This window comes from Vulpes vulpes, chromosome 2 (assembly GCF_048418805.1).
Source record: "Vulpes vulpes isolate BD-2025 chromosome 2, VulVul3, whole genome shotgun sequence".
Classification (NCBI taxonomy): Eukaryota; Metazoa; Chordata; class Mammalia; order Carnivora; family Canidae; genus Vulpes; species Vulpes vulpes.
Window position 1 is genome coordinate 96232339 of NC_132781.1, and position 18508 is coordinate 96250846.

General features: G+C 34.5%; 1 protein-coding gene and 1 pseudogene across 1 annotated transcript in view; one reads left to right on the forward strand and one right to left on the reverse strand.

The window, feature by feature from the left end:
- LOC112931152 (MAM and LDL-receptor class A domain-containing protein 1) overlaps positions 1–18508 on the forward strand; it is a 107777-nt gene that overhangs the window by 38632 nt on the left and 50637 nt on the right. The gene's annotated exons all lie outside the window — the stretch shown is intronic.
- On the reverse strand, positions 15516–16300 carry LOC112931136 (ribosome biogenesis protein NSA2 homolog; annotated as a pseudogene).

Genomic DNA, 18508 nt, shown 5'->3' on the forward strand with positions numbered 1-18508 from the left:
TAGATTTATTGCTGGGTTTTCTCTTCTGTTTATTTCTGTGTCTTTTTTGTGCCAATACCATATTGTTTTGATCACTACACCTTTGTAATATAACTTGAAGTCTGGAATTGTGATGCCTCCAGCTTTGGTTTTCTTTTTCAAGATTACCTTGGCTGTTTGGGGGTCTTTTGTGATTCCATACAGATTTTAGGATAGTTTGTTCTAGCTCTTTGAAAAATGTTGCCTGTATTTTGATAGGGATTGCATTAAATGTGTAGATTGGTTTGGGTAGTATAGACAATACAATATTCAACAATATTTGTTCTTACAGTCCATGAGCATGAAATGTCTTTCCATTTCTTTGTGTCATCTTGAATTTATTTCATCATTATCTTATAATTTTCAGAGTATAGGTCTTTCACCTCTTTAATTAGGTTTATTACTAGATACCTCATTATATTGAGTGGAATTGCAAATGAGACTTATTCCTCAGTTTCTCTTTCTGCTGCTTCATTATTGGTATATAGAAATGCAACTTATTTCTGTACATTGATTTTGTATCCTGTGACTTTGTTAAATTTGTTTATCAGTCCTAGCAGTTTTTTCAGTTAGTCTTTTGGATTTTCCAGATATAGTATCATATCATCTGAAAATAGTAGAAGTTTTACTTTTTTCTTACCAACTTTGATGCCTTTTATTTCTTTATGTTGTTGGATGGCTATGACTAGAACTTCCAATACTATGTTGAATAAAAGTGAGAGTAGACATCCTTGTCTTATTCCTGAGCTTAGGGGAAAAGCTCTCAGTTTTTTCCTATTAAGGATGATGCTAGCATGAGTTTTTCATATATGGCCTTTATTATGTTGAGGTATATTCTCTCTAAATCTACTTTGTTTAGGGTTTTTATCTTGAGTGGATGTTGTATTTTGCCAAATGCTTTTTCTGCATCCATTGAAATGATCATATAGTTCTTTGATTGATATTATTTATTACATTGATTTGTGAATATTGAACCATCTTTGCAACCCAGGAGTAAATTCCACTAATGATGGTACATGATGTTTTAATATATTGTTTGATTTGGTTTGCTCGCATTTTATTTTATTTTTTTTAATAATTTTTTTTAAATTTTTATTTATTTATGATAATCACACAGAGAGAGAGAGAGAGAGAGAGGCAGAGACACAGGCAGAGGGAGAAGCAGGCTCCATGCACCGGGAGCCCAACGTGGGATTCGATCCCAGGTCTCCAGGATCGCGCCCTGGGCCAAAGGCAGGCGCCAAACCGCTGCGCCACCCAGGGATCCCGATTTGCTTGCATTTTATTGAAGACTTTTACATTCACGTTCATCAGGGATATTGGCCTGTAGTTCTCTTTTTCTAGTAGTGTCTATCTGGTTTTGGTATCAGGATGATGTTGGCCTCAAAGAATAAATTTGGAAGTTTTCTTTACTCTATTTTCAAAATAGTTAGTGAAGAATAGATAGTAACTCTTCTTTATATGTCTGGTAAAACTCCCCTGTGAAACCACCTGGTCTTGGACCTTGTTTATTGGGAGTCTTGATTACTATTCCAATTTCTTTGCTGATTATTGGTCTGTTCAAATTTTCTATTTTTTTTTCTGTTTTAGTTTTGGTAGTTTATGTTTCTAGGAATTTATCCATTTCTTCTAGGTTGTCCAATTTGTTGGCATGTAGTTTTTCATAATATTCTCTGATAATTATATTTTTGTGGTGTTGGTTGTTATTTCTCCTCTCTCATTTGTGATTTTATTTATTTAAGTCTTTTCTCTTTTTTCTTGTAATTCTGGCTAGAGGTTAACAATTTTATTGATTTTTTTTTCAAAGAACCAACTCACGATTTCTTTGATCTTTTTTATTGTTTTTTTGTTTGTTTTTAGTTTCTATATCATTTATTTCTGCTCTAAATTTTATTATTTCCTTTTGCTGTGTTTTAGTTCTTTTTTCTAGCTCCCTTAGGTGTAAGGTTAGGTTATTTGGTGTTTTTGTTGCTTCTTGAAGTAGACCTATATTACTATAAACTTCTTTCTTAGAATCACTTTTGCTGTATCCCAAAGGTTTTGAACCATTATGTTTTTTTTTTTTTTAAACAATTTTGTTTATCTATTCATGAAAGACACAGAGAGACAAGACATAAGCAGAAGGAGAAGCAGGCTCCCTGTGGGGAACCTGATGTGGAACCTGATCCAAGGACCCTACGGTCACACATCGAGCCAAAGGCAGATGCTCAACTACTGAGCCACCCAGGTGCCCCAGAACCATTATGTTTTCATTTTCATTTGTTTTTATATACTTTTTAATTCCTTCTTTGATTCTGGATTACCCATTCATTTTTAGTAACATGTTTTTTAACCTCCATGTATTTATAGTCTTTCCTTTGTGTGTGTGTGTGTGTGTGTGTGTGTATGTGTGTGTGTGTAGTTGACTTCTAGTTTCATAGCATTGTGGTCAGACAACATGCATGGTATGACTTTGGTCTTTGTGACTTTGTTGAAACTGTTTTGGGCAGAGGGCTAATATGTGGTCCTTTCTGGAGAATGTTCCCTGAGCACTTGGAAAGAATGTATCCTGCTGTTTTGGGGTAGAATGTTTTCAATACATCCATTAAATCCATCTGTTCCAATGTGTCATTTAACCATTGTTTTCTTATATATTTTTGATTAGATGGTTTATCCATTGATGTAAGTGAGATGTTAAAATCCCTGATTATTATTGTATACTTATTACATAGTTCCTTTATGTTATTAACTTTTTTATGTATCTGGTTGCTCCTATGTTGGGTTCATAAATATTTACAATTGTTACATTTTCTTGTTTGATCATCCCCTTTGGTTTTTTTTTTTAATTTTTATTTATTTATGATAGTCACACAGAGAGAGAGAGTGAGAGAGAGAGAGAGAGAGAGAGGCAGAGACACAGGCAGAGAGAGAAGCAGGCTTCATGCTCTGGGAGCCTGATGTGGGATTCGATCCCAGGTTTCCAGGATCGCACCCTGGGCCAAAGGCAGGCGCCAAACCGCTGCGCCACCCAGGGATCCCGATCATCCCCTTTGTTATAATATAGTGTAGTTCTTTGTTCTTGTTTCAGTCTTTGTTTTGAAGTCTATTTTGTCTCATATAAGTATTGCTACTTAGGCATTCTTTTCATATCCATTTGTATGAAACATGTTTCTCCATCCCCTCACTTTTAATCTACAGGTACTTAGGTCTAAAGTGAGTCTCTTGTGGGCAGCATATAGATGGTTCTTGTTTTTTTTAATCTGTTCTGTCACCCTATATATTTTGATTCAAATGTTTAGTCTATTGATATTCAAAGTAATTATTGAAAGGCACTATTTATTCTCCTTTTATATTATCTTATTTCATTTTTCATAAATTTCTTGCCCGAATTCTTTACAGAAATTTTCATTTTTACTGTTTTTGTATTTCCTACCTTTATAATATAACTTTTGATCTTTCCTTTCCACTCTAAGAGTCCTCTGTAATATTTCTTCCAGGGCTGGTTCAGTGGTCACAAACTCCTTTAGTTTTTGTTTGGGAAACTCTTTATCTTTCTTTCTTTTTTGAGTGATAGCCTTATTGGATAGAGTCTTCTTGGCTGCACATTTTCTGCAGTCAGCACTTTGAATATATCAAGCTATATTAAGCAAGCTATTCTATTCTTGCTTTCAAAGTTTCTGATGAAAAATCTTTTACTTAGCTCTATGGATTTTTCCTCAGAAGTTACTGACTTCTTTTGCTGCTTTTAAGATTTTTTTCCTTTACCATTATATTTTGCAAGGTTGACAACATTGTGTGTCTTGGTGTTGCCATGCTTTTGTTGATTTTGGATGGAAATTCTTTGTGCCTTCAGGTTCTAGATATCGTTTCCTTCTCCAGATTAAGGATTGTCAGCTATTATTTCTTCAAGTAAATTATCTGCCCCCTGTTCTCTCTCTTCTTCCATGACTCCTATAATATGAATGTTACTATGTTTGATGGAGCCACTGAGTTCCCTAAACCTATTCTTATTTTGTTTAATTCTTTTTTCTCTCTGTTTAGCTTGATCACTTTCCATTATTTTGTCTTCTGGGTCACTAATTAATTTTTCTGCTTCTTCAAGCCTGCTATGCATTTCATAAAACATGTTTCTCATTTTGTTTATTGAGCCTTTTATCTCTGCTATATTACTTGTCATCTCTGTGTTAAGGATCAAACTCATGTCTTCCACTGTTTTTCTAGGTCCAGTGAGTATCCTTGTGATCCTTCCTTTTATTTTCTATCAGTCATGTTACTCATATCTGCTTTCCTCAGATCTGTGGCTATAGCTTTGTCCTTTTCTTTCATTTGGGATAAATTTCTCTGTCTCCTCACTTTGTCTGCCTCTGTGTCTTTTTCTATGTGTTAAGAAAGTCAGCTATGTCCTCTGCTCTTGGAAGTAATAACTTTATGAAGAGGAGGTCCTGGAGTCCCCTGCAGTGCAGTGTCCCCTGTTCATCAGAACCTGGCACTTCATATTATCCTATCTGTGTTGCTTACATCCTGCTGTTATGTCTGAGTCACTTTTCCTTTTGAATGAACTGACTCTTTGCTTGTGGGCTGTGTTTGCTCCTTGTGGTGTAGTAGGACACAACCAGGCCAGCTCTGAGGAGGGTGGTGTCTGCTGGGGAACTTGGAAGTGAGGTAGCAATGTTAGCAAAATTTGTGTAGGGCCACTAGTTGTATGCTGGATCCCAAAGTGTGGTGGCTAGGGACTGCACACAAGGGTCACTGCAGATGTGAGGCTGGGCTCAGCAGGCATTGATGAATAGAGATTGCTGGGTTTGGTTTGTGAAAGTAGCTGGTGGTGTGCAGTTGGGTTTCATGTGGAGGCTGAATAGAGCTCATGGAAGCAGCTATGTCCCAGGTGGCTGGGTGGGCTGTAAATGCAGCTTTAACAAAATTTGTTCTGAGCCCTGGGCAGAGGCTGTAAGTAGCTATGCAGCCTAAATTCCTGCAGGTATTTCTGTGTTTAGGCTGCGGGCCAGGGGGAGGAAAATGGTGCTTGCTAGCTCCCTTATTTCAAAGAAATCCCCAGCATGCTCCAAAGTCAATATGAACAGATCTGTCTTTTTTTGCCCCTACTGTTGTGTAAACTGCTTTTAATGTTGCTTACCACACAGGCTGACCTCTCCTTAAGGGTTGCAACTTATATCCTTCACCCTCTTCTCTCACTCATTGCTGAGTTAGGTGACCTCCAAAGATTCAAGTTCCAAGTACCATTGGTTTTTACAAACTAGAGAATTCGGTCCTTATGATTTTTAAAGCTGAGTGCTATGAGGATTGGTCTTCCCCATGTGAGCCCTCTGGTGCAAGGGCCCTATTCTCTGCTGTCTTTGCTTGTGTAGCTCCCTCCCTTCTGCAGACAGCCTCCCTCAGCCTTTCTGACCTTCTGAAATGTTCAGATACAGTTTCTTCTCTTAACTTTGTTGTGGAGTTTGTTCTGCCCATCTTAGGAAAACTCTCGTGTATTTACTTGGATGTGGATGATCCATAATTGTAAATGTGCGGCAGGGTCCTGAAAAGCAAATTTAAATCCATTAATATCAATAAAGCTTTCTTGAAATTCTTTGACAAATATAATATATATATAATATATATATTATATATAATGCTACCAATTATATCTAAATTGAGCTGCATGTTGATTTATGTTAGAAAACATGTAATAATATTGTTATTAAATTATTATGAAAACCTTCAGTTTCAATATGAATTCTTATGCCTGCCACTTGTGACCTAGTTTACAGTGTTATAAGTGAGCTTTTTTCATTTATTGAATTTTTTGGTTTTGTTTGTTCATATGCAATGTGATATTGATATAGGTGAGAAAATATATATCACAGTGCCAGTTTTTTTTTTATCATTGAGAATTTAGTAAGCATTGCTTTTGTTTTAAAGAAATCTTGAATTGGAGTTAACAATACAGAACTCTGAGTAAGAGTTTTATGAATCTCTTCCACTATTCATCCAACATACTCTGACAAAGAACATACATGCAGTCATTAAATTCATTGCCTTCTACTTCCTTCAGTGGTTCCATAATGTTGACATGATTCATAGCATTAGTTTTTAAATGCTGAATGACCTTAGCAGTAAAATCCATGAAATTTTATGTATAGAGTGTGACATAGTACTACATGGATATACTGTAGAGAATCACACATATAATGAGTTTCAGTTTAAGAGACATAAATATGACCAAATACAAACATGACCAGAAACATAAGTAGATACATTTTGGTAAAAATTCCTCTTCTTATTTAATAAGGTGCAGAGTAAATAAGAGAGGTAAGCAGAGAAAATAAAAGGTTTATAAATCATTAAATATTGGTGACCATTGTTCTTTGGAGGTTTTAATTAGAAAGTCAAAATCACCACATTAGGAAAGCCCAAGTTGTAAACTGATCGTCATATATTCTCTAAAAATAAATTTAAACTGTCAGACGAAATTCAGTTGGCAGGGAAAAAGAAAAGAAATTCTGGTTCCTTTAACAATTATATAACAACTGTTAAATTTAGAATTCTGATAATAGGAAGACCTTAAGTCCTCCTGTACTTTCCAATTTATTCGTCTTTCATAATTCTGATTTGTTATATAAGCACAAAACACAGAATACAAAGTATCAATCTTTTAATGGTCTAAAACAAAACCAATCTTACTTCATATGTAAATCTACTGCATTGCTTTCTTAGTTTAGCTGTACTTGATTTATAACATTCTTAATGCAAAATAATTTTTCCTGAAGATTGAGTCACGTCTTTTTTTTTTCTCTGAATTTGAAATTTACATTTGCTGAGCTCTTTTGTTTTCTAAACTCAAAGGGGCACAGGATGGAGACTGAGTCATGGAAATCTAGTAAAAGCTGGAGCTGTAAAAGAGGCATTGCCCCAAAATAAAAAAAACCTTCAAAAGAGCACAGTTCCCTAGCAGAACTTGAGCTTAAGATTTTGTTTTGTTTTGTTTTGCTTCCAGCTTTAGTGAAATGTGCTTGAAGTGAAATGAACATAAGTTCAAGGTGTAAGTAGTGATTCTCTATATGTAGAGCCACAATAATATTAGTTGACACATCTGTCATTAGGATCTTTAACTGTTGGTTCAGATCTCTTGTTTTGCCCTCATCATCATCCCACTCTCCCATCTATCAACAAATCTGTTTATTCTATGAGTATTTCATGCCATCAGGCTTTCATTCAATAGTTACCTAACCTTTGAAAGCTGAGCTGAAAGTCAGCTCTCCTGGGAAACCTTCCCTGGACCCTCTCCCTAGTCTGATTCAAATATTTCTTTTCTGGATATTATCTGCATTATACCATGTGTCCCAGAATACCACCCATATTAATTTACTTGTCTACCTCCTTCATTTCTATAAGCATCTCAAAGGAAAAGGCAATGACTAATTTGACTATTTTAGCTAACACCTAGCATGGGGCTATCTCGTATCAGGTGACTGTGAGTAAAAGGGATACCATCATTGACGAAGTGACAACAATGATGAAATAATTAATATTTGGAACAAGAAGAGTCCTTAAAAAGGAGAGCTGAAGGAAAAGCCAAAGGATATTGGTGACAATAATGAAATCTTGAGAATAAAATTAGTTTTCTAAGCTGATATAGAGAAAATTGAAGTGCTTTGATGAATTATTTCCTTATGTATTATATTCTTAACTCATGTGTACAAATATATTACTTTTGTTCACTGTGGATATATTTTACATGAGATGTATGAAGTTTCTTGTAAAAAAAAGAGGAAAGATAGAAAAATGTCTTGAGCTAGAATTTCTTTGGGGAAATCACTAGGTTTAAAATTAAATTTACTCATATTCTCTTTAGAGTAGAGATCTAAATTTCCTGCCAGGGATTACTTCTCAGTCTCTTTTAAATTAAATAAAAAGTTTTCTAACCAAACACAGTCATACTATTGGCTAGGATGTCACGAACTCAAAATAGTACTCTGGGAAAGCTTATAGTGAACTAATTAGAAAATGTAGATTTTTAAAAGATGTTATTTATTTGAGAGTTGAGAAAGAGAGATAGAGGAGGAACCGTGGGGAGGGGCAGAGGAAGAGGGAGAACAGACTCTGCATTGAACAGGGAGCCTGAGGTTGGGCTAGATCCCAGGACCCCAAAATCACAATGTGAGCCAAAGTTGAAGGCTTAACCAACTGACACATCCAGGCATCCAGAAGATGTAGATTTAAAAAATTAAATTATTTTTATTTTATTATTAAATTCAATATTTTAACTTTTTATCAAGAGAACTTCTAGAACATATGAATAGGAACACCCAATAGTTCCAAAAGAATCAGCTTATTTCAAAGCCCTGTCTAAAATGAATGAAAGGACATGCATGATAGGCTATTTAGGAGATGGAAATATCTGGTCCTAAATTATCCTGTATTACACTTAGTCTTCATGTTAAAATCAAAAAAGAATTCCCTTTGAACAGTGCTTAACTGTGGTAGCTTGATATCATTTCCATTTTATTGATAGTGTTTCCTTAGTGTAGATTTCAGTTGTGACATTTTGTACTCCTATAGTTAGAAAAAAGGAATCAGCCACCAAACACTGCAGTGGTATTTGTTTACATTTTTAAGTACTTCTTACAAGATCTACATCTTTTACATATTCAGAATTTAGATTGGCCTTTCCATTACAGACCAGCGCTGCTATAAATAACTGATAATGGCAATTGCTGATGAGGGATGCTGTAGAATAATATAAAGGTCAAAGTATGATAATTCATGATCATCTTAACAAAGTGTACAAGGCATTAAAATACTCATATTGAACTCTGGTGGCAAAGCAGAGGGAAGGAATGACACAACATGAATCCCCTCAAGTAAATGTGAATGTGAGAAGGTTAAAAACTAGAACCAAGTTATCTACTCTTTCAATGAATGTCTAAATCTGAGGTCAGCTTTCCATGTATAGCACAAGTATACACATAATTTTATACATCATGGCTGTTAGCTACTCATGCTCTAGTACTCATTTAATCTCTGGTTAAGTATAGTGCAGATTTTTTTAAAAACATGGTGCAAAAGTAGAAATGTTTCAGATCTCAAGGCAGCATAGCTTTTAGCATCTTGAAAGGTATTTCCAGTTGTGAATATTCAAATATAAGAATCACTTACATTTTGAGCAAATGACACTTTCTTTGTTTTCCAGAGCCCAGTAATATTGAAGGAGTGAGAATCTAACTGGAAAACCTTGATCCATTTGCATACATGTGATTGTCATTTACATCTGACAAGCCTATCTATCACCTGTTAACAGACTGCTGGTAGTTTCTTTTATACCCCTACACTAGCAGGTTTATGCTGATTTTAGATTATGGAGTAAGCAAAACTGCTTTTCAAATGAAAGTATCTTCATACAGTTGTCTCTGTATCACAGATATTAGTTTTTTGAGACAGAGTGCTATATTTCTGTTCCCTCCAATTTCTCCTTTGACTTTCAGTTCATATATTCTTAAAACTAAATTAACTGACCAATAAATAGGAAAGAAAGCTTAAATATAGCTGTGCTTCTCAATCATTGTCACATCATTGAACCTGTAGGAAACAATAGTATAGTAATACTCTGGGTAAATTACAGGGGATTTGAGGGGGTATTTATATATATGATGTTTAAGATTAAAAAGTCTTCATGATTTATTTGTGTAATTATGGTAAGAAAAAGTGAAACACTGGAATACAGGATTTGAATAGAACTAGTTCTTTTTTAAAAATTATAATAAAAATGAATTTGTATCCTATTAAAATAATTTTTTTATTTATGATAGTCACACACACACACACACACACACAGAGAGAGAGAGAGAGAGAGAGAGAGAGGCAGAGACATAGGCAGAGGGAGAAGCAGGCTCCATGAACCGGGAGCCCGACGTGGGATTCGATCCCGGGTCTCCAGGATCGCGCCCTGGGCCAAAGGCAGGAGCTAAACCGCTGGCCACCCAGGGATCCCTATATCCTGTTAAAATAGTTTTTAAAAAATTTTCTTATTGTGATAAAACATATGTAACCTAAAATTTTGCATATATAACAAGTATTCCTTGTTGCTTGACAACACTGATTTTCTCTTTTGTTTTTAATAATAGGCATCTTATGCATGTGAAGTGGTTTCATGGTTTTGATTTTGCATTCCTCTAGGGATAGTGACATTGACCATCTTTTTATACACTTATTTGCATCTCAGTTCAAGTCTTGTCTATCTTGAATTGTGTTTTTATTTATTTATTTATTTTTGTTGAGTTGTGGGAGTTCCTTATATATTCTGGATTTTAACCTCTTATCAGAATGTGATTTGCAAATACTTTTTTCAAATTCTGTGGGTTGACTTTTCATTTTGTTGGTAGTGTCCATTGATGTACAAAAACTTTAATTTTGATGCAGTCCAATGTATTTATTTTGTTGTTGTTGTTGTTGTCTTTGCTTTTGGTGTCATATCTAAGAAATTATTGCCAAATACAGCCATGAAATCTTTCCCCTAGGTTTTCTCTTGAGTGTTTATAGTTCTTATACTTAAGGCTTTGTCTTAGTTTAAATATATATATATATATATATATATATATATATATATATATAAAATCAACTTTGCTATTGTGCAGATGGATATCTAGTTTAACCAGCACCATTTATTGAGAAGGCTATCCTTTCCCTATTGACTAGTCTTCATACTTTTATTGATGTAGTTTTAGAATATAAGTGAGGTTTGGTGGGATGGGATGAGGTCTGGAGCCAATGACCAAGAAAGAAGTCTTGAAACATTTTTCATGCAAAATAGTGGTTTTATTAAAGCATGGGGACAGGACCCATGGGCAGAAAGAGCTGCTGCCCAGCGTTGTGAGGGGTGGCTATTTATACACTTGGGAGTTGGGGGAGGTAAAGAAAAGGGAGGTTGCTAAAAGATTTTCATATGTGAAGAGGACTCACAGGATACTGGAGGCCTTGCCGTTGTCAAGTTAAGATTGTTTTTCCCTTTAGCAAGGTACTAACCTTAAGACAGTTGGGAGCTTCCTGGAGGAATGTCACATGTATCCCACCCAAGAGTGTGTGTGTGTAGGGGGGTGATTTGCAGGGTGTAGGCTTGTGCTTTGTCCTCAACTAGCCTTCTGTTCCCTCATCAAGTCTGCATGTCCCTCTCCTTCTGTCCCTCCCCCCTGCTTATGCTACCTTTCTCTCAAATAAATAAAATCTTTAAAAAATGTGCTTCATATAGATAACATAGTTGTTTCTTGCTCTTTTATTCTAACCAACAATATCTTTTGATGGCATATTTATTTCATTTCATGTAACTATTGCTATGCTCATATTTAGGTTTTTTATTGGACTATTTCTTAAATTCTCAGTTTTTAAAATTCCCTCTTTCTACCTTTCCTGTTTTTTAAATTTTTTTTAAGATTTTATTTATTTATTCATGAGAGACAGAGGGAGAGAGAGAGAGAGAGAGAGAGAGAGGCAGAGACACAGGCAGAGGGAGAAGCAGGCTCCATGCAGGGAGCCCGATGTGGGACTCGATCCCTGATCTCCAGGATCAGGCCTTGGGGCTGAAGGCGGCGCTAAACTGCTGAGCCACCAGGCTGCCCTGTTTTTTAAGTTTTTAATTCAAAAATTTTATCATTCTGTTTTACTTTGCCCTTTATCTTTCTAACTATATATCTTTGCAATTTTTATTGGTTACTCTAGATGTTACAATACACATCTTAAATTTAACCCATTGTATCTAGTGTTAATATTGAGTTAGTCAAGGTAAAATATAGGGACTTTAGAACTGTTTATTTCCTTTTATTCTCACATATTCCTAGTGCTATTGTTGTCATATATATTGTCAATATAAATGATAAGCCTATAAAGCAATGTTATTATTTTTACTTTTTTCCATCTCATGTCTTTTAGCAGGATTAAGAGGAAAAAAAGAGTGCACACACATACATACATTAAATATATATAACTTAAAATATGTAGGGATGCCAGGGTGGCTCAGTGGTTGCACATCTGCCTTCAGCTCAGGGTGTGATCTTTGGGTCCAGGGATCAAGTCCCTTATCAGGCTCCCTGCGAGGAGCTTGCTTCTCCCTCTGCCTATGTCGCTGCCTCTCTCTCTGTGTCTCTCATAAATACATACATACATGCATACATACATATATACATACATTTTAAATAATTTAAATATGTAAGATATATAAAATTGTATTATACATATAATTTTCTAAAACATATTTATCATTTTAGTCAATTTGAATTCCTAGCTTATGTTATTTTTTCAGTCTTTCTAAAGATATTCCTTTAAAGGTCTTTTGGCAAATGAGTCTCCCTCTTTTTTGACTCTAAAAGTTTATGTCCCTTTCAGTTTTGAAAGACAGCTTCACTGGGTATAGAATTATTTTTTGTTTTTATTAAACACTGTATAATTCCAATGCCTTCAATCATTTCAGGTATCAATTGTTGTTCATACTGATGTTTTTCATTAGTAAATGAATCATTTTTCCTTTGCTTGTAAGATTTTCTCTTTATCTTTGACTTATAATATTTTGGCTATAGTGTATCTATTATTAAGCTTACTAGGTCCTCATATTGTTTTCTACCAAACTTGAGGTTTCCAGTCATTTATTTTTTCATGTATTTTATCTTTCCTCTTAATCTGGGATTCTATTTGGATTGTTTCATATTGTATTACAAATCTCTAATGTGGTAATTTTTGTCAACCATTTATCTTTGTGATTCTTGAGTTACTACCTTTACTGATGTATTTTCGCCTTTACTCATCCCTTTTTGGTGACATCCAGTCTACTTAGCATCTTATTTTTTAGTTTTGGTTATTGCTTGATTATAGTTCTGAATTACTGTCAGGTTATTTATTTAGAGTTCTCATTTTACTCTTGATATTATCCATCTGTACATTCACTAATACCATAATGTTCTTCAATTTATTGAATAATTTTCCTTTAGTTCATTGAATATATCTATAATAGTAGCCATAAAATGGCACTTTGGTCCATTTAATAACATCTTGACCCACTTGGATTAGTTTTCTGTTGGTTATTTCTTAGTCCATAATGATCACACTACATTTTTTTCCACATATCTAGCAGTTTTTTATTGAGAACTGGATATTATTGATAATACATTTTAGTGACTCAGGATTTTGTCATATTCATGTGAAGATTTTTGTTTCTTATTTTAACAAATAGTTAATTTACCTGGTTTCAAACTGGAACTTTATCTAGTGTACCATATGCAGCTACCCCTATCTCTGTCCTGTTTTTATGGCTTTCTACTGTTGCTTTTTTATGCATTCCTTCTCTGTTTATCTGTGCTCTGTCAGTTTCAGGCTCTCTTTTCTGGAACTTCAAGTCCACAACGACTTAAAGCTGTGCCTTCTGCTGTTAGAGTTATGTGTGGTAAAAAAATTTACTGTTAAGAAAAACTCAACTTTGAAGATTGGGTCCACATAGCTCTAGTCTTTGAGCACAGTTTTTTCTCTGGTCTCTCCCTGCATTTTGTCATACTTGCATTGTCTCCCTTGTACCTGTGTAGCTTTGCTGTTAGGGTTTCTAGGATGTCTCCTTTGAATTTTCCCTCTGAATTTCTAATCTTTAATTCCTTTAGTCGGGAAGGCTAAAATAGTGTCATTTTCTGCAAACATAGCCAAAGGGTAGGGAGGTTGTCAATTTTCTCAGATCAAAAAGCCACAGACTCACTGTTCTTACTACTCTGAGTTGCAGGTTTGTGTATGTATTATGCTCTCCTCTGATTTTTGTCTGCTTTGGAAATATTCCAGTTCCTATTTTAGAATTAACGTTATATGTTTTGCACAGTATCTACAATTGTTATCTCTGGGGCGAGGGAGTGCATAATCATTTTAATCCCTTCTACTTCTGGGATTTCATCTATATGACCTTTCAAAATAAATTTTGGCTGTATCTTATACTGATTTCTGCTTACTATGAATTTCACAAGCATGTAATCTTATAAATCCATTTCATAAATTTGGAGAAAATCATGAATCTAGTGAGCATAATCCAATTTGCTAGTTGTATTACATGGAACTTTTAAAATTTCAGTGAAGTTACAAGTTAAGTTTTGAGTAAATAGCCTTAGAGACCAGTGCTGGAAAGACTGAACTTTTTAAAAATCAAGTCAGTCTTAATAAACGTTTTTAGTGCAAATATGGCTGGCTCTTATTATTTCAGGAAATATTAAGAATTCTCTTTTAACTTAGTTTTGCCTGACATTGAAATCAATAAGGTAATGCCTATATTGTTTGTGTAACAGATTGCAGTTTTTAATTTTCAAGTAATTTTGTATCTTTTACCTCATTTCTATTTGCAATGCATCTGTGATGTATCAGCCTCTGCATCTATAGATTCTTCCCTTATGTACAAGATGAACCCTGCTACATTCTCTAGAATTAGTGCCATTGTATTTGTTATAATTGATGAACTTAAATGACATATAAAATACCTAAATTTCATATTTTACATTAGAGTTCACTCTTGGTGTTATGCATTCTGTGGGTGTGGACAAACGCACAATGACATCTATCCAGCATTATGGTATAATAGAGAGTACCTTCATTGTCCTAAAAATCCTCTATGCTCTGCCTATTTATCCCTCCCTTCTCCTCACCAAAGCCCTGGCAACTACTAATCTTTTAGTGACTCCATAGTTTTGCCTTTTCCAGAATGTCAGATAGTTGGAATCATACAGTATGTAGCCTTTTCAATTTGGCTTCTTTCACTTAATAATATGCACTTGGAGTTTCCTCCTTGTCTTCTCATGGCTTAATAGTTCATTTCTTGTTAGTGCTGAATAATATTCCATTGTTCAGTGTACCAGTTTGTTCATCTACAGAAGGACATTTTGGTTGCTCCCAGCTTTTGGCAGTTGTGAATAAGGTTGCTATAAATATCTATGTGCAAGTTTCTGTCTGGACATAAATTTTCATCTCCTTTGGCTAAATACCAAGGAGCATAATTTCTGGATCATGTAAGAATATGTTCAGTTTTGTAAGAAACTACCAAACTGTCTCTTAAACTGGCTGTACAGTTTTGCATCACCACCATTAATAAATGAGAATTCTTATTCCACGTCCTTGCCAGCATTTGATGTTGTTAGTTTCTGCACTTTGGCAATTTTAATAGGCATATAGTAACATGATATTGTTTTAATTTGCATTTCCCTGACATATGTATGGAGTATCTTTTCATATGCTTATATTTTGCCTCCTGTGTATTTTCTTTTTTTTTTTTTTTTCCTGTGTATTTTCTTTGGTGAGGTATCTATTCAGGTCTTGGGCTCCTTTCATTTTTACTACTACTACTGCTGCTTTTTTTTTTTTTTTTGGTAAAACTAGACTATTTTAATACTTTTTATAATAGGATAAATAGTTCTCTTGGTGACTGCAGATATGTCAGGTTGTTTGGTGGTACTCAGAACCACGACGGTAATGACAGTTTTCCTTATTGGTGTGTAGTCTGCAGTAATTATAAGGAGTTATTTCTCTGAAACTATTGTCAAATACTGCATTTGTACATCCATCGTTTTCAGGATTTTTGGTAACCTGGGCATATTTTCCCCTAAATAACCTTACCATCTTATGTCACAAGGCCCAATTCAAATCACGTTCACCTCAATGATAGTATCTTAAGTAATAACACCCAAAGTTGTATATATTGGGATGAGGGATTCTTTTTACACCAAACACTGGCAGGCAAAAGGTGACTTTCAATTCAGGGTATGTTACGTGGGCCTTTTGGACACAAAGCCCATTGGCCTAATGAATCTTTCATATTTAGGTGGTTTTTGACTAAAGCCCTCTCCAACAAAGCAGACGTCAGTAACCATCCTCTTCTATGCTTTTTTTTCCTTTCTCTTTCCTGTTTGAAAAGCTTTTAAGAGTTTTGTTTCTCCCTGGGCACAAACTTTGGGGGAAAGGGACTAACCATTTTTCTGCTTTCTCTTTTTGTTTTTGTTTAATCATATCGGAAAATACTTTAGCTCCAGACTGTTCCTCCCTGTCCAGTAGATATGCAGGATGCTGCTCCTTATTGGAGACTCTTCATCTTTCTTTTGTTTAGTGTTTCTCTTTTCATGTATCTTGAGTCTTTTTCATTTGTATTTTCCTGTCATGCTGTTTATGCTAAAGGTTAGCTTTCATCTTTTTTGCCTTCCTTGAAGGTTCATGAACCTCTCACCTTCCTCCTTTCTCTTTTCTCATGGTAATCCAAACCATAGCTATAGCACTTCTGGTCCAACTCAAAGTAATCATTCTGTGGCATAATGAAGACCATGGAGCTGCCAGTTAGCAAAGAAGCTCTTAATTTTCAGGTCTCACAGACCCACAAGCTGACTCCACACAACCCATGATGGACAGAAACAGTTCTAAAACCTGGCCCATTTTTTAATCAGGCTATCTTCTTGCTGTTATTAGATAATTTTTGTATGTTTTATTTAGCAGTCCTTATTACATGTAAATGTTGCATGTGAACTTGACAGGAATGTATATTCTGATGTTATTGGATAAAATAGTCTGTTGATATCTATCTGTTATATCAAGCTAATTAATAATGCTGAGTTCACTTTGTCCTTACTGATCTTCTGCGTGTGAAATGTGTCCATTTCTGATAGAAGGGTGTAGAAATCTCTAGCTATGATAGTGAATTCATCTGTTTTTTGCTTTTGTGGGTTCTGTTTTGTTTTTGCAATTCTGTTAGTTTTTGCCTCACATGGTTTGACACTCAGTTTTTAAGCTCATGTACCTTAAGAATTATGTCTTCTTAGACTCTTTATCATTGTGTAATACTGTTCTTTATCCCTGATATATTTGTTTCAGATAAATTTGTTTCAGGTTTAAAGGTAAAGAAAGTTATAATAACTTTCATTTACAGTAATATGTGAATAAATTATTGCATTAATAATATTCATTTCTTTTCTTTTTTTTAAAAGATTTTATTTATTTATTCATGAGAGACACAGGCAGAGGGAGAAGCAGGCTCCATGCAGGGAGCCTGACGCAGGACTCCATCCCGGGACTCCAGGATCACACCTGGGCCAAAGGCGGCGCTGAACCGCTGAGCCACCCGGGCTGCCCAATAATATTCATTTATGATAAAGTATAATTTTAAAAATTATTTTTAAATTCTCAAAAATTTAAATTACTCTAATTAGTTTTGAAATGTAGGTCAAAAATTTTTATTAGAAGGGATTTATCTAGTGATTCTCAAAAACAGGTTTTGTACACGCACTTGATAAATATTTAATTAAGGACTTACCATATGCCAGACACTTTTTTGATCAAATACATTAACATTGTGTGAGTTATTAAAAATATATAATGAACAACTGATTACTGAACTCCTAAATGATTATTTCTGTAAAATTCTATGTGTATGTCTGTGTGTAAATAGTACCCTGGAATTACTCATTGAGTTTCTCAAATATATTTGACTAGAATTCCAACCCATACCTCTCTGAGCCAACTGTTTTTCTTTTTTTACTAGAATATGGTTCCTGTGTTCTACACAGTATGTGATAGAAAATGAGGTGTTGTAAAAACAAGTGTTAATTTTTTTTTAATCTTATTTTCCACAGAGTGTTCATTTTGGGAAGAATTAAGCTTGAATGTCTGTTTTTCTAAGTATTCCTTTTGGATTAGCATCTTGATTTGGCAACTTGAATTGTAGATACTATTTTAGTTGTTAGCATAAGTGGTTTTGAGCAGTGGGTCTCAAAACTTAGCATGCACCAGAATAAGCTGGAGAATTTGTTAAACACATTGCTGCGCTCTACTCCAGAGTTTTGATTTTATATGTTTGAGATAGGGCCCAAGATCTGGTGATTAAAATAAGTTTCCAGGTAATCCTAATGTGGCTGGTTCTGACATCATGCTTAGAGGACGACTAGTTTTGAATATAAAACATGGGGAGAAGGATCTAAGGGTGGTCATGATTTCACTTCACACTGAAGGAATTAGCACTGAAAATTATTCAGTTTTTGTTATCTTTGAAATAGTAGTGGTTATGATCCTAGCTTCTCATCTTTGTTACAAATATTGAATGAAAAACTATTATTAATACTCTAATTTAAATGTTACAATTTAAAGACTGATCTAAAACCTCAAATACTTTATTTTATACATCTCAGAAACTCGTGGAGATTTTTTTCCCCCCAGGATCTATTTTACAAAGAAAATACTCACTTCAGTGAGCTTTAAAAATTTTTGTTTTGAAATTAGAAAATAAACAAATACAACTACATTGTGTAATTTCTATGACTTTAAAATTTATCCATTTTTTTTTGTCTGTGTTTCTACTTGCCTCACAAAGTTTTTCTGCAGTGAATGTCATACAATATTAAAACCGGAACTGTGGGGGCTCCTAATTTAAAAAGTTGGCTTTGATACATTTGATATTGAATTCTGAGTAGGTAAAACCCCAGGTGGTTGTATAAAATTTCAGCAAATGTTGTTCATTACTTCATTTTTATTT